The sequence below is a fragment of the Rhincodon typus genome, chromosome 7, assembly GCF_021869965.1.
Source record: "Rhincodon typus isolate 14 chromosome 7, sRhiTyp1.1, whole genome shotgun sequence".
Classification (NCBI taxonomy): domain Eukaryota; kingdom Metazoa; phylum Chordata; class Chondrichthyes; order Orectolobiformes; family Rhincodontidae; genus Rhincodon; species Rhincodon typus.
The window spans coordinates 83,127,503-83,141,435 of NC_063338.1; the positions used below are offsets into that span (position 1 = coordinate 83,127,503).

At 42.4% G+C, this 13,933-nt stretch overlaps 1 protein-coding gene across 1 annotated transcript in view; it reads right to left on the minus strand.

Moving 5' to 3' along the window:
* epb41l5 (erythrocyte membrane protein band 4.1 like 5) overlaps positions 1 to 13,933 on the minus strand; it is a 144,783-nt gene that overhangs the window by 33,531 nt on the left and 97,319 nt on the right. The gene's annotated exons all lie outside the window — the stretch shown is intronic.

A 13,933-nucleotide genomic window follows, 5' to 3' on the forward strand; every position in this document is an offset into this window, starting at 1 on the left:
TGCAGATAAACCAAAATACCTGATAAGAAATGGGTTAAACATAGCCCTGATGTAACTGCAAATCAAACAAGCCTTATTTAGTAATAGTTCAAAGGAAACCTATACTTAGTCAATAAGATCAGAGTTGATAGTGAGAAACTCTAACAATGAATGTCCTATTGTTGAGTTTTTGATGAAGAGTCATTTTGACTGACACCTAAAGTCATTTCATAGTAGTTTGAGGCCATAGCTTTGTTAGTGTCTCCAACTCTCCAAGTACAAACCCCAGTTGTTTGTCATGACATGTTTGAACAGTTGATTAAAAATATCTACATAGTAAATAGCTCATTTTGGGTTCAAACTGAAGTCTTATGGCCAAATTCGTTTAGTTAATTACTGGCTATTCAAACTGTTCTTTAAGCATTAATTGTCTTTTAATAGCATCATTGTTTTTGGGATCATTGTCCTCAATCCATTCTAACCCTATGCTAGAACTTCCTGGGACAATTTACCCAGTTAAATAGTGAGTAAATTTGAAGTCTCAGTTGTGATGTAATTAACAGATCCCATATTAAAGAGGAACGATTATTCAGTGCAATCATTCAAAACACTAACAAAAACATGAAAATGCTGCATGCAGTACAACTTGTTGGATGATTTGCTCAGGAAAATGACCTTCAGTCAAGGAACAGAAAAGAAAATGTGCTCTGTTAAGTGCAGATTCACATTCTTTCCAATTTTATCCTTCACAACCAAATTCTTGCTAGTGGAATCCTGAGTGAATATATCAGTAAGTAGCCACTCGAAGTAAAGTGTTTCTGGGAGCCTTTCAGATGTACTCCAAACCTTGGGCTGTCACCCTAACCCAGTTTCTATTCATTTTCAAAACAGCTTTTGAGATTGAGATTTTGTTCTCAAGCACTGATATCAAAAAAACCTCATACATTGACATAACTAAGGGTGATGCTAGAGGGCCACATTTGAGAACTGCATCTTCTGATTAACAACATCAAAATATAAATCCATTTCCAACAAAACAACATTTGCTACTTCAATAGCATTTGCTTTTCAACTATTCTTAACAGTCCGTGGGGTTTGTTAAAGATTTGTTCAGGATGGATGATCCATCGAGGGAAAGGATTTGAAATTCCACTACAAAGTTAAAAAGTGTACTCTAATGATTAGCCCCCTGAAAGAGGACTGGCTAACATTTCAATTCTGAAAGGACCCCATGTGAACAGCAAAATAGGTGGGAGGAAGCCTGAACAAAAAGGAGTGATACAGAAAATGCTCCTTCCAGAAAGAAGAAAGGCAACAGGAGCATAACAGTTCCAATGAAGGATCGTGATCAAAAGTATTAGTCTTCTGTCTTTCAGCTTGTTGTGGCTTGCTCTGAAAATGCAAAGTTTACAGGGCATTTTCCCACCTGGTTCCTCTACTCCCTTGGAGGTTGTGGGCTGCAGAAATTCATTAAGGCTCAATTTGGCAATACCTTCCACAACCACTACCACCTCGGAGGACAAGGGCAGCGGATACTTGTGGACGCCACCATTTGCAACTTGCCCTACAGACCGTTACTGCCCTGACTTGGAAACATATCGTCGTTCCTCCAGTGTCACTGGGTCAAAATCCTGTAATTCCCTCCCTAATGGCATTGTGGGTCTAAATACAGCAGGTGCACTGCAGTGGTTCAAGGAGGCAGCTCACCACCACTTTCTCAAGGTAACTGAGGCCAGGCAATAACTGCTGGTCCAGTCAGTGACATCCACATCCTGTAGGTGAGTTGGAAAGGTGAATAAAAGACACTGGACCATTCATCACTCCAACATAGACAGTACGCTCCTAAGGGGATCCGATACACTTGCAAACTTTTCTGCTCACACGACACTCACATTCTCGCCTCCAGAGTTCTATCAGCAGCAGCAGTGCAACAATGAACTTATCGACGAGGAGAAATCAGCCAAATGGCTCCTAGCTTAAGAAATAGCTGTTCAAATTCTGAAGGGAGGATACATATAAATCACCAATCACTGCTGCCCGAGAACACAGTTATATATAAAGTTCGAGCTGGGCTGGAACGGAACAGCACTTATCTTGAACACAAGCGAAAAATTAAGACATTAATTGGTTTTATTTCTCCTCTGTTCAAACCATTTTCTGAAATAAAACTCTGCAAACAGTAGAGAAGTGGAGCGGCAATGATGAAAGTACAAAATCTTAACTGCAAGGGACCAGTAAATTGCTTCTTAATGTATTGGTGTTGTGAGCTGTCAGCAGTGGGATTTGGTTGTGTTTATCTGCTGATGCCCGACTGAACTGATTAATAAGAATGGACTGCAACTTCCTAAAGCAGTTTTTTGCAAAAAGTTGGAAGACCCCTGACTAGTGTTGTAGAACTGAGACACCTCGGGGTTCAGGAACATAATTCTTTGAAGTTTGCATCATATGTAGACAGGGTGGTTAAGGTGTTTAGCACACCTGTCTTCATTGCTCAGGCCTTTGAGTATAGGAGTTGGGATATCATGTTGAGGTTGTACAGGATGCTAGTGAGGCCTCTTCTGGAGTACTGTGTCCAGTTCCGGTCACCCTGTTATAGGAAGGATATTATTAAACTGGACAGGGTTCAGAAAAGATTTACCAGGACATTGCCGGGAATGGAAGGTTTGAGATATAAAAACAGACTGGAAAGACTGGGAATTTTTCACTGGAGCATAGGAGTTTGGGGGTGACCTTATTGAGGTTTATAAATTCACGAGGGGCATAGATAAGGTGAATGGCAGGTGTCTTTTCCCTAGGCTGGGGAAGTTCAAACCTAGGGGGCTTATTTTTAAGGTAAGAGGAGAAAGACTTAAACAGGACATGAGGGGCAGTTTTTTTTGTTAAGAACACTATGGTTTGTGTGTGAAATGAACTGCCAGAGAAAGTGGTGGATGCAGGTACAGTTACAACATCTAAAAGACATTTGAATAAGTTCATCAATAGGAAAGGTTTTGAAGGATATGGGCCAAGAGCAGAAAGTGGAGCTAGTTTAGTTTGGGAACATGGTCGGTGTGCACTAGTTAGACCAAAAGCTCTGTTTCCGTGCTATATGATTCTGTATATTTTAAAAAGAAAGTTACTACACTTTGTACATGGTCTGACTAGTTCAAAACACCTAATGATGGGATGCGTGTCTGGTTGTGAATCAGATTGAGTCAGTGGGATGTGCAAAAGTGTTTTTCTCTCTCTCACTCCCAGGTGTGGCTGAGCTGGAAGGGTTTTCCTGGAGATATTCGCTGGGAATTTCCAGATGAAATCCATCTGAAAAATGTTTTCAATCACAAATGCAATACCTCTAAAGGGACACAAACCAATGAGTGTCCTATTTTTAGTTGACACACTGCTGAATCTGGATTGCATCCTTCAAATACATGGGCAGTGTTATCAAAACCCATTCATTACCTACACTCCTTGCTAAAGTGGTTGATCTTAACAGACTCTGTGGGAAATGGCAAGTCTCCACTGCCTTGTTCAAGACAACATTTCCTGTGTGACCTTCGACAGTTTATGTCAAATACAATTCAATAATGAAGGAGTAAAAACCATGTCTTATTATTGGTTACTTTTTAAAAATTCATTCACAGGATATGGGTGTTGCTGCATTTATTGCCCGTCCCTAGTTGCCCTCGAGAAGGTGTGGTGAGCTGCCTTCTTGAACTCCTGCTGTCCATTTGGTGCACATAGACTCACACTGCCGTTAGGGAGGGAGTTCCAGAATTTTGACTCAGTGACAGTGAAAGAAATGCAATATATTTTCAGGTCAGGACAGGGAGTGGCTTGGAGGGGCACATGCAACTGTGTTGTTCCCATATATCTGCTGCCCTTGTCCTTCTAGATAGAAGTGAATCATGGGTTCGGAAGGTGCTGTCTAAGGAGCTTGGATGAACTCTTCCAGTGCATCTTGTAGACAGTACTCACTGCTGCTACTGAGCGCTGGCAGTGGAGGAAGTGGATGCTTGTGGGTGTGGTGCCAATCAAGCGGGCTGCTTTGTTCTGGATGGAGTCAGGCTTTTTGTTGGAAGCTGCACCCATCCAGGCAGGTGGGGAGTATTCCTTCACACTCCTAACTTGTGCCTTGTAGATGGTGGACAGGCTCTGGAGAGTCAGGAAGTGAATTACTCGCTGCAAGGTTCCTAGCCTCTGACCTACTCTTGTAGCCATGTGTTGATATATGTTCTTATATGATCAATTGTTCTCAAATTGATGTCTCCTTTGTAATCTCCTCCATTATGACACTGACTACACTTAAAGTTCTCAATTGGAAAAGCACCTCATTTGAAGATAATATGGTAACTTGCCATATTCCACAAAGGATCACAGATGTTTCTCTTCATTGTCTTAGAAGGAGACAATTATAACATAGTCTGAGGGACACCACTTCACATCAAGCATGTGGTACGGTGAGGTAGCAGGCCTCCATGAACTACAAAGATTGATTCCACTTTGTTGCCATCATTTTGCTCCATACTCTAGCGAACTGAGCTAACCAACCCTTATGTACTTTGCTGGTTGCGCTTCTCCTAAGGTTATGAAAGGCATCATACAAGTGTACATCTTCCTTTTCACAAGTATGGGATGCACCATCAAAACGATGAGTTGATGGGAAATTTGATTCTTTTGTCTCTATTTGTATTGAATGTGGAACTGTCTGGATCATTGCATCACATTGTTAAAGCCAACAATTCAGAGAATGGAGAACTTTCAAAAGACCTGCATTTATATAATGCCTTTCACAACCATACAATGTCCTGAAGCATGTTACAGACAATGACCAGCTTTTTGAAGGTTTTGTCACTGTGGTAATGCAAGAATGTGGTAATGTCAGGAATATCACTGTGGAAAACCTTGTTCGAAAAGTCACAGGCGACAGGCCAGGATTCCAATTGATTTCCACTTCTACTCCCAAAGAAAGTACATCAGTGGAATAAGCAATACGTTTAAATGAAATAAAGTTGATTGGTCCGTCTGAGCGATGAGTAGAAGTTGTCTCTGGAGAGAGAAGGCCGAGTTTCCATTAGAAGGGCTAAGGTCAGATCAGTCAAACGGTAACCAACTTGTGATATGACCTGGCCTGGCCCTTTTCTGTAAAACTTCAGTCTGTGCACGTTTACAATGTGCTGCTCCAAGCCCCTTGTAATCGAGGTCAGAAATCACATGACACCATGTTATAGGTTTATTTGAAGACACAAGCTTTCAGAGTCTCACTCCTTTATCAGGTGTCTGAAAGTTTGTGTCTTCAAATAAACCTGTTGGACTATAACCTGGTGTCGTGTGATTTTTAACCTTGCCCACCCTAGTCCAACATCGGTACCTCCACATCTTGTAATCCAGCCCTTAGACCTCAAGTGACCCAATTCAACGTTTAATTAAAACTTCTTGCTGGCTTGTGCCTGTTGAATTTTTCAGGTCTCTGAGTTTTGGCAGGCTAGCTTTTAGATCTGCACACCTCAGACGGTTAATACATTAACTGTTAGAATCAACATTCCCATGATACATGCAAGTCAATGACATGTAGCTGGCTCAGAAAAATAAGCTCAAGCTCGTGTTTCCTTGCTCTAAAGCAGCAAAAGAAATACAGCACAATAATCAAATATGGTTGCAAAACTCACTTTATAGACATCAAACAAACTCATCACATCACCTCAGTGTTAGAGGCTAAACTGAAGTCAACAAAGTAATGATTACAATTCCAAAAACCTTGAAAAAGACTTTATCACTAAGAGCAAAATAGGATAAAGAACAACATTTGATCAGTAAATACTAGGCACAGTTAATAAGACCCTTAGTTAGTAAAGTACTCAAGTTGTACATCACCCAGCTCATGTACAGGTACACCACAACCATGTTTTTCTCCACCTTTCTCCAAACTCTTAATTCCTTTTACAAAAAGCAAAGCATCACACAACTTTATGTCAAGATTCGTGTCTAACAGGGAGAGCAGCCAGCTTCTCTCTCAAAGCACACGGTTGGGGTCACTTAGCTGTTTGGCTCTCAGGTTAAACTACCCCCTGGTCGTCTCTCTCTCTCTCTCTCTCTCTAGTGAGAGAGTAGCTCTATGGTCCAGTATGTCTATGACAACTTCACCTGTTAACAAAGCACAGTGCTGCAACACACTCGTTGCTACACGAGCTGCAGTCTCACCACCTGACGCCCCCTAAAAAAAAATCAAAAAACGAAGGGTCTGACGGTGGAGAGGAATAAAGCTTTACTGCTTCACTTGAAAAAAGGTTTGAAGTAAGAAATCTCTGCATTCAAGTGACAGAAAAGCATTTCTTTTGAAGAAAACAATACCAGACTTTTTAAAAACTGAAAGGACTGCAGATGCTGGAAATCAGAAACAAAAACAGAAATTGTTAGAAAAGCTCTGCAGGTCGGGCAGCATCTGTGAAGAGAAATCACAACTAAGGAAGAGTCACTTAACCAAAAACGTTAACTCTGATTTCTGTCCATAGATGCTGCCAGACCTGCTGGTCTTTTCCAGCAATTTCTGTTTTTGACTCTAGACATTTTAATAATGATTCATGATAAAGGATGGGAGCAGGTGAGGGCAAGAGGCACAGACACTGCTGAACATTGGGCTGTCAAATTGTAATTTAAGAAACCATACCTTTGAAAACCCAGGGCTAACATGAGGCTGTTGTTGAAGTTATCATTCTACTTTCTGCACAGCTCTCCTGCTCAATAACCAGAGGTTAATACATGTGTAAATGTTATTCCCCCACCACCAACACACCGCCATAGGAATCCCATGAATAATTAAGATAAAACTTTTCTGGGATTTTGAAGGAAAACGAAACAATGTCATGGCTGGAGTCTAGGTCTGCACAAATCGCCAAATATAGGAGGGGACATGAAGATTGGATGCAATTAATTGTGGAGCGATATAATTCTCTAAACGAGTCCAGAGTTTGATGGAGGAAGGGGCATTTTACGCATGGGAGAGAAAGGTATTTAATTCTAACAAACCCATCACTTCCTCTCACTTGGTTTGAATGCTGGTTGACAAAGGAATTGCATACAGCATTCTTTTTTAGACAGGAATATGTCACCAGGAGATTCCAACAAACATCGCATTTTCCAACCCCATACCGCGACAAAACTCTTCCCCGTCCCACTCTCTGTACAAGGCACTCGGCGTATTGTCACTGGACAGGTCCTCTCCACCTGCCCCACAGTCATTGCGTACTTATCACTGAGGAACAGCAGCTCAAAATGTCCTTTCCTTGAGCTGGCAATACAAAGGCTGGCATTGATTGATTTTTTACTGCTCTGCTGAGTTCTTCAGATTGTGCTCATACACAAACTCAGTGTAGTTTCTGTCCACGGCAGTGGGCACAGCCTGCGAGTTCCATGATCGTCCTGTGGGTTGCGAGCCATCAGCCTGGACCGGCCTGGACCGTGGAGCAGAGTTAGTGGTTAGCAGTGGGCAGACACGGTTGGAATTGGAAAGAAGAGGCTGAAAGCCGCAAGAGGAGGGTGGCAAGAGTGCAAGGCTGCAGAAAGCGAGATGGAAAAGATTTCAAAAGCATTGAGGTCTCCTTTAACAGCTTCGTACACCCTTACTTCAGTATGTATTTTCACCTGCAACTATCTCAATTCAAAGATTACTCACTTAATCTGCAGTGAGTTGACATTCTGAGATCTTTGAATGGTAGGCATTGAAAAATTGACAATCATTTTTAAAAGGGGCCTGTTTTATTAGTTCTAGCAATCACTCCTCTCAATACACACACAGACAAAGGAGGACTGGGACAACACATCTATAAACAGCATGAGGCAAACAGAGACATGCCAGGGAATTCCTGGAGGCCTGGCATTCCAACTAGAACTCCGTCAACAAAAACAATGAACTGGACCCGATATACAAACTGCTGAAGAACAAAACCGGAAGTGATGCCAACTATCCCAGCAAACAGAGGTATATAAATAACAAGCGGGACAGAACACCAACATTTCACCGGAGGCACACTGACGGTGTTATCTAGCAGGGTGACGAAACATCTGCAATCAAACACACCAGCTTGGCAAGCAAATCTACAACCTCATCCACAACCCGAGCTACAAATCTTCTCAAAAACTTTAAACTCCTCTCACTCGTCATAGGTCCCTCCTCCTTTAAAATGGTCCATCTGACCTACTTTCATTGACCATGTTAAAGTTTTTTTCTTTAGCTCAGTGTTAATTTTTATTATTCTGACTATGAAATACAGGGTTGTTTAACTATGTTATTCAGACATTACACAAATGCAGGTGCATACACCACAATTTTTAAGTTTACTTAAGAGTTCTAATAAGCTCAGTGCCAGCAGCCCAACCCAACCAGAAGAACCCCCACGCCTGGTTAACGTTCAAACCCAAAGCCCTTCCGCATCATCCTTACTCACATAGAGCATTTCACAACTTCACATTGCAACCACTGGCTGGAAGTGCTGCATTAAAGCAATGTATTAGGAACTTGTCCACAGACCGAACATTATTAAGGTCAAAAATCACACGACACCAGTTTGTAGTCCAACAGGCTTATTTGAAGCCACAAGCTTTCGGAGTCTCACTCCTTCTTCAGGTGTCAGTGAGAGAAATAGCATCATACACAGAATTTGTAAGTAAAAGATCAAAGGATCATAGAACTGATGCAAATCTGTTGAACAAACCTAAGATGGCTGTTAAATCTTGAATCAATTAGAAAGATTAAATGCAAATTCCTGAATTTCTTTCAAGTCACTGCCCTGAGATAACCAAAAGTTTTATTAGTTCCCTCAGTATACCAGAGGTGACATCCCGGGTCAGACAATGCATTTTAGGCATGACGGCTTGTTTAGAATCTGGCTGTGCGTCAACTTGGAGTCAGACTGGTTTTATTTCCAAAGTAGGAATTTATGAAGTGCCACACAGACTGTCTACAAATTGTGTGCTTTTTGAACAAAACAGAAAATATTTGCAATTATAAATCTGCAAATGCAAATTCACCCATTGGTTTATGTGTGTGTGCACACGGTCCACATGTGCAGGAGAGAGAGTGGGTGTGCGCATAAGGGAGCGTGTGAGAGAAAGAGTGAGTGTGTGGGGGAGAGACAGAGAGAGAGAGAGAGTGAGAGAGACAGACAGAGAGAGACAGACAGACAGACAGACAACCAGGAACACCACAGGCAACTACCAGCCGATCCGACCAAAGAACACACCTGTCAACTCAACAGACTGTTCAAGACTTTGATCCAGACCTTCAGAGTACCCTATGCACTCTCATCCTGTGTACTTCTCATGTAGGGGACTTCTATTACCTTCCGAAGATACACAAAGCCAACGCATCTGGACATCCCATCATATTCAGGCAACGGGCCCTGTGTGAGAACCTCTCTGGCTATGTCGAGGGCATCTTGAAACCCATTGTACAGTGAACCCCCAGCTTCTGTTGCGACACCACAGATTTCTTACAGAAATTCAGCAACCACGGACCAAACGAACCAGGAATATTGCTCGTCACAATGGACATTTCGGCACTTTACACCAGCATCCCCCACAACTATGGTATCGCTGCAATAGCCTCAGTACTCAATACCAACAGCTGCCAATTTCCAGACACCATCCTACAACTCATCCGCTTCATCTTCAACCACAACGTCTTCCCCTTCGACAACCAATTCTTCATCCAGATGCGTGGAACAGCCATGGGGACCAAATTCGCACCCCAATATGCCAACATTTTCATGCACGAGTTCGAACAAAACTCCTTTGTTGCACAGGACCTCCAACCAGCACTGTATACCACATACATTGACAACATTTTCTTCCTGTGGACTCCTGGCGAGGAATCACTAAAACAATTACTTAGCCACATCAACAAGTTTCATCCCACCAGACTTACCATGGACCACTCTTTAGAATCAGTCTCATTCCTAGACACATGCATCTCCATCAAGAATGGACACCTCAATATCTCACTCTACTGCAAGCCCACGTATAACCTCACGATGCTGCAATTCTCAACAAGCCCTATACATACACAGGATCTGTTCAGATGAGGAGGAACATGATGGACACCTGAAGGCACTGAAGACCCTCATAAAAATGAGATATGATGCTCAGCCCATTGATCACCATTCTGATGTGTCACAGCAGAAAATTATAATGACCTCCTCAGAAGGGATACGACCAATAGGGCACTATTCGCCATCCAGTACTTCCTGGGAGCGAAGAAACTACACCATGTTCTTTGTGGCCTTCAACACATCATCGATGACGATGAGCACCTTGCTAAGATCATCCCTACGCCTCCACTTCCCGCCTTCAAACAACTGCCAAATCTTAAACAGACCACTGTTTGCAGCAAACTACCCAGCCTTCAGGACAACATCAACCACAACACCATATAACCCTGTTGTGGCAACCTCTGCAAGACATGTCACATCATCAACATGGACACTACCATCACATGTGGGGACACCACCCCACGTGCACAGCAGATAGTCCTGTGACTAGGTCAATATTGTCTATCTCATACGCTGCAGGCAAGGATGCCCCGAGGCATGGTATATTGGTGAAACCATGCAGATGCTACGACAACGGAGGAACGGACACCGCGCAACAAACACCAGACAGGGATGTTCCCTCCCAGTGGGGGAACACTTCAGGTGGTCAAGGACATTCAGCCTCGGATCTTTGGGTAAATGTCCTCTAAGGCGGACTTCGGGACACACACTAATGCAGAGTCACTGAGCAGAGGCTGATCGCCAAGTTCGGTACCCATGAGGATGGCCTTAACCGGGATCTTGGGTTCATGTCACACTACAGGTGATACACCACACTATACACTCTCACACCTGCACACATACACACACTCTCTCTCACACAGACCCTCTCTCAAGCATGCATGCGCATACGCACATGCACACACACACTCCCCCTCTCACACAGACACTCCTTCTTTCTCTTCCCCCCCCCCAACCACCTGCAAACACACACACACACACACCTCTATAGGGTGAATGTGCATTTGCAGATTTGTAACTGCAGATACATTCAGTTTTGGTCAAAAAGCACAAAATTTGTAGTCAGTCTATGTGGCATTTTATAAATTGCTACTTTGGAAATAAAACCAGTCTGACTCCAAGTTGATGCACAGCCAGATTCTAAACAAGGCCTCACACCTAAAATGCATTGTTTGACCTGGGATGTCACCTCTGGTATACTGAGGGAACTAATAAAACCTTTCGTTATCTTGGGGCAATGACTTGAAAGAAATTTGGGAATTTACATTTAATCCTTTCTAACTGATTAAAGATTTAACAGCCACCGTAGGTTTGTTCAACAGATTTGCATCATTTCTATGACCCTTTGATCTGTTGCTTATAAATTCTGTGTATGATGCTACCTCTCTCACGGACACCTGAAGGAGGAGGGAGACTCCAAAAGCTTGTGACTTCAAATAAACCTGTTGGACTATAACCTGGTGTTCTGTGATATTTGACCTTGTCCATCCTAGTCCAACACCGGCATCTCCACATCATGATGAACATTGTTCAACTAGGGCCACTGTTGGCTGACCACAGTGCAATATCGATGGCAGTTATAATCAAGGCCAGTGAGCACTCACCTCTTACAGAAAAAGAACACAGAGAAATTAATCATTTGACTAAATCTGATCAATTGCCTGAACATAGCATCATGCACAGAAGATCCAATTGAATGAGCACAGTTAAATCGATTATGACTTTTTCCAGATATCATTAATGAAGACATGGCCTTGACCAAGTGTTAGCACTCTTGCATAATAAACGATAAAGTCTATCAACATCACTGTAGTACAATCTTATTGGATGGCTCTGAAAGAACATTTCAAAATGAAACATAGAAGCAAACAATCATACTTAAAATTAAGCTCTGATGAAGAGTCATCTAGACATGACACGTTAGCTTGCTCTCTCTCCAGGGATGCTATGTGACTTGCTGTGATCTCCAGCATTTGTTGTTTTCAGTACAGAGTCCAACATCTGCAGTAATTTGCTCCTATACTTAAAATTAATCTTCCTGGACAATATTCACCCTTCAACTATCGTGGTTAAAACAGAATACCTGGCTCCTGGTAGCAATAATATTTGTGGGATCTTGCTGCTGAGGCTGCCATACTTCCTCCACTACAGAAGTGATTGCACCCCACAAGTACTTCATTGCCTGAAACAAATCTTGGATTGCTCAGGGTCTATGAAAGGCACTGTATATGTATATATATAAAAAAAGAAAAATGACAGAAATCTCAATCATAGGCTGGTTCCAGAACAAGAGGCGGCCATGTGGCCCATCATGTTCATACTGGCTGACTCTACAACAGCAAATCAGCTGGGTGCACTCACCCGCTCTTTCTTGGAAATGGCTATAATTTTTCTTTCTTCAGCTGCTTTTCGAAAGCCCTTTTGAAAACAGTGATTGAATCGGTCTCCACCACACTGTCAGGCAGTGCATACCAGATCCTAACTACTTGCGGCATGAAGATGTTTTCCCCTTTCTGGTTTTCTCCTTTAATCACTACTTCAAATTGATACCCACAGTTTATGAGCCTTCCAATGAGTACAGCTTCTTCATTTCCATCTGCCCAGTCCTTTAAGATTTTAAAACACCTTGAAACAATCTACTCCACCTTCTCTACATGACCAGAAACTTCACTTTGCCCCAAAAGCACAGCCCTCAATCAAACCATCCACCATGGTGTTTTTTTTTTAAATCTTTCACTGACAGATATAGCCTGCTTTTTTGAAAAAAACACTTTGAGATTGAAAAATAAAATCTTCAAATCATGACACTTTTACAGATCTTATCCAACATTCAAGAGCATTTATAGAGTCATAGGGGTGTACAGCACGGAAACAGAAGCTTCAGTCCAACTCGTCCATATCCTAAATTAATCCAGTCTCATTTGCCAACATTTGGCCCATATGCGTCTAAACCCCTCCTATTCATATGCCCATCCAGATGCCATTTAAATGTTGTAATTATATCACACAACACACTTGCTGTAGCAGGTCATTCCATACACACACCACCCTCTGTGTGAAAAAGTTGCCCCTCAGTTCTCTTTCAAATCTTTCTCCTCTCACCTTAAGCCTATGCCCTCTAGTTTTGGACTCCCTTCCCCTGGGGAAAAGACTTTGACCTATTCACCCTATTCATGCCCTTCACGTATACCCACTGCATCAATTCACAAGGCCCACACTGCTAGTTTAGGCTTTGTAATAGTCCAAGTTGAACAGCCCCTGCTCAATTCAATTTCATGCTTGTGCGAATCAGGCCGCACGCTCTTTCCCCTACTGGCAAAAAATAATCGATCCGCAAGACTCCTATTCCTGCTCCCGCCTGACATTACTAAAAGTCTGCAGAGTTGCAAAAGCTCTGAAGTCCGGCCAGGGTCTCCCATTTGTTTTTGGGTCATTTCACATTAGTCTGTATGTGTCTGTGAGGGAAATACAGAAATTTATCCGCTATATGTGTGTACTCCCCGCAGAACGAATGCAAGAGACGTCAATGCTTTCACAATAACATACGTAAAAAAAAAATATTTCAAGCATAGCAGCGAAGGGCAATGAGGAAGTCTAGAATGAAAAACAACACACAGCGAGAGATATACAATGTTCAGAAAACTGAGGATAACAATTTGATCTTTTTCCTAATAATGACACTGGAGGAAAGCTGCTCTCACTGACTCTTGAAAGCCAAGGCTGCAAACTCTGCCAGTCTTCAGTATTGCCACAGCGCAAAACTGCCACATCATCTTCATGCAGTTGTTTATTCAGAACAGAGCAAATCAGCAACATGCAATGTTAGCAACAGCGCTTCAGCACTTTCTTGAAACAGTCTCACTCATTCCTTCCTTTATCACTGAGCAAAAGAATACTCAATGGACATACTCTCCACAGATGAGGTAAGA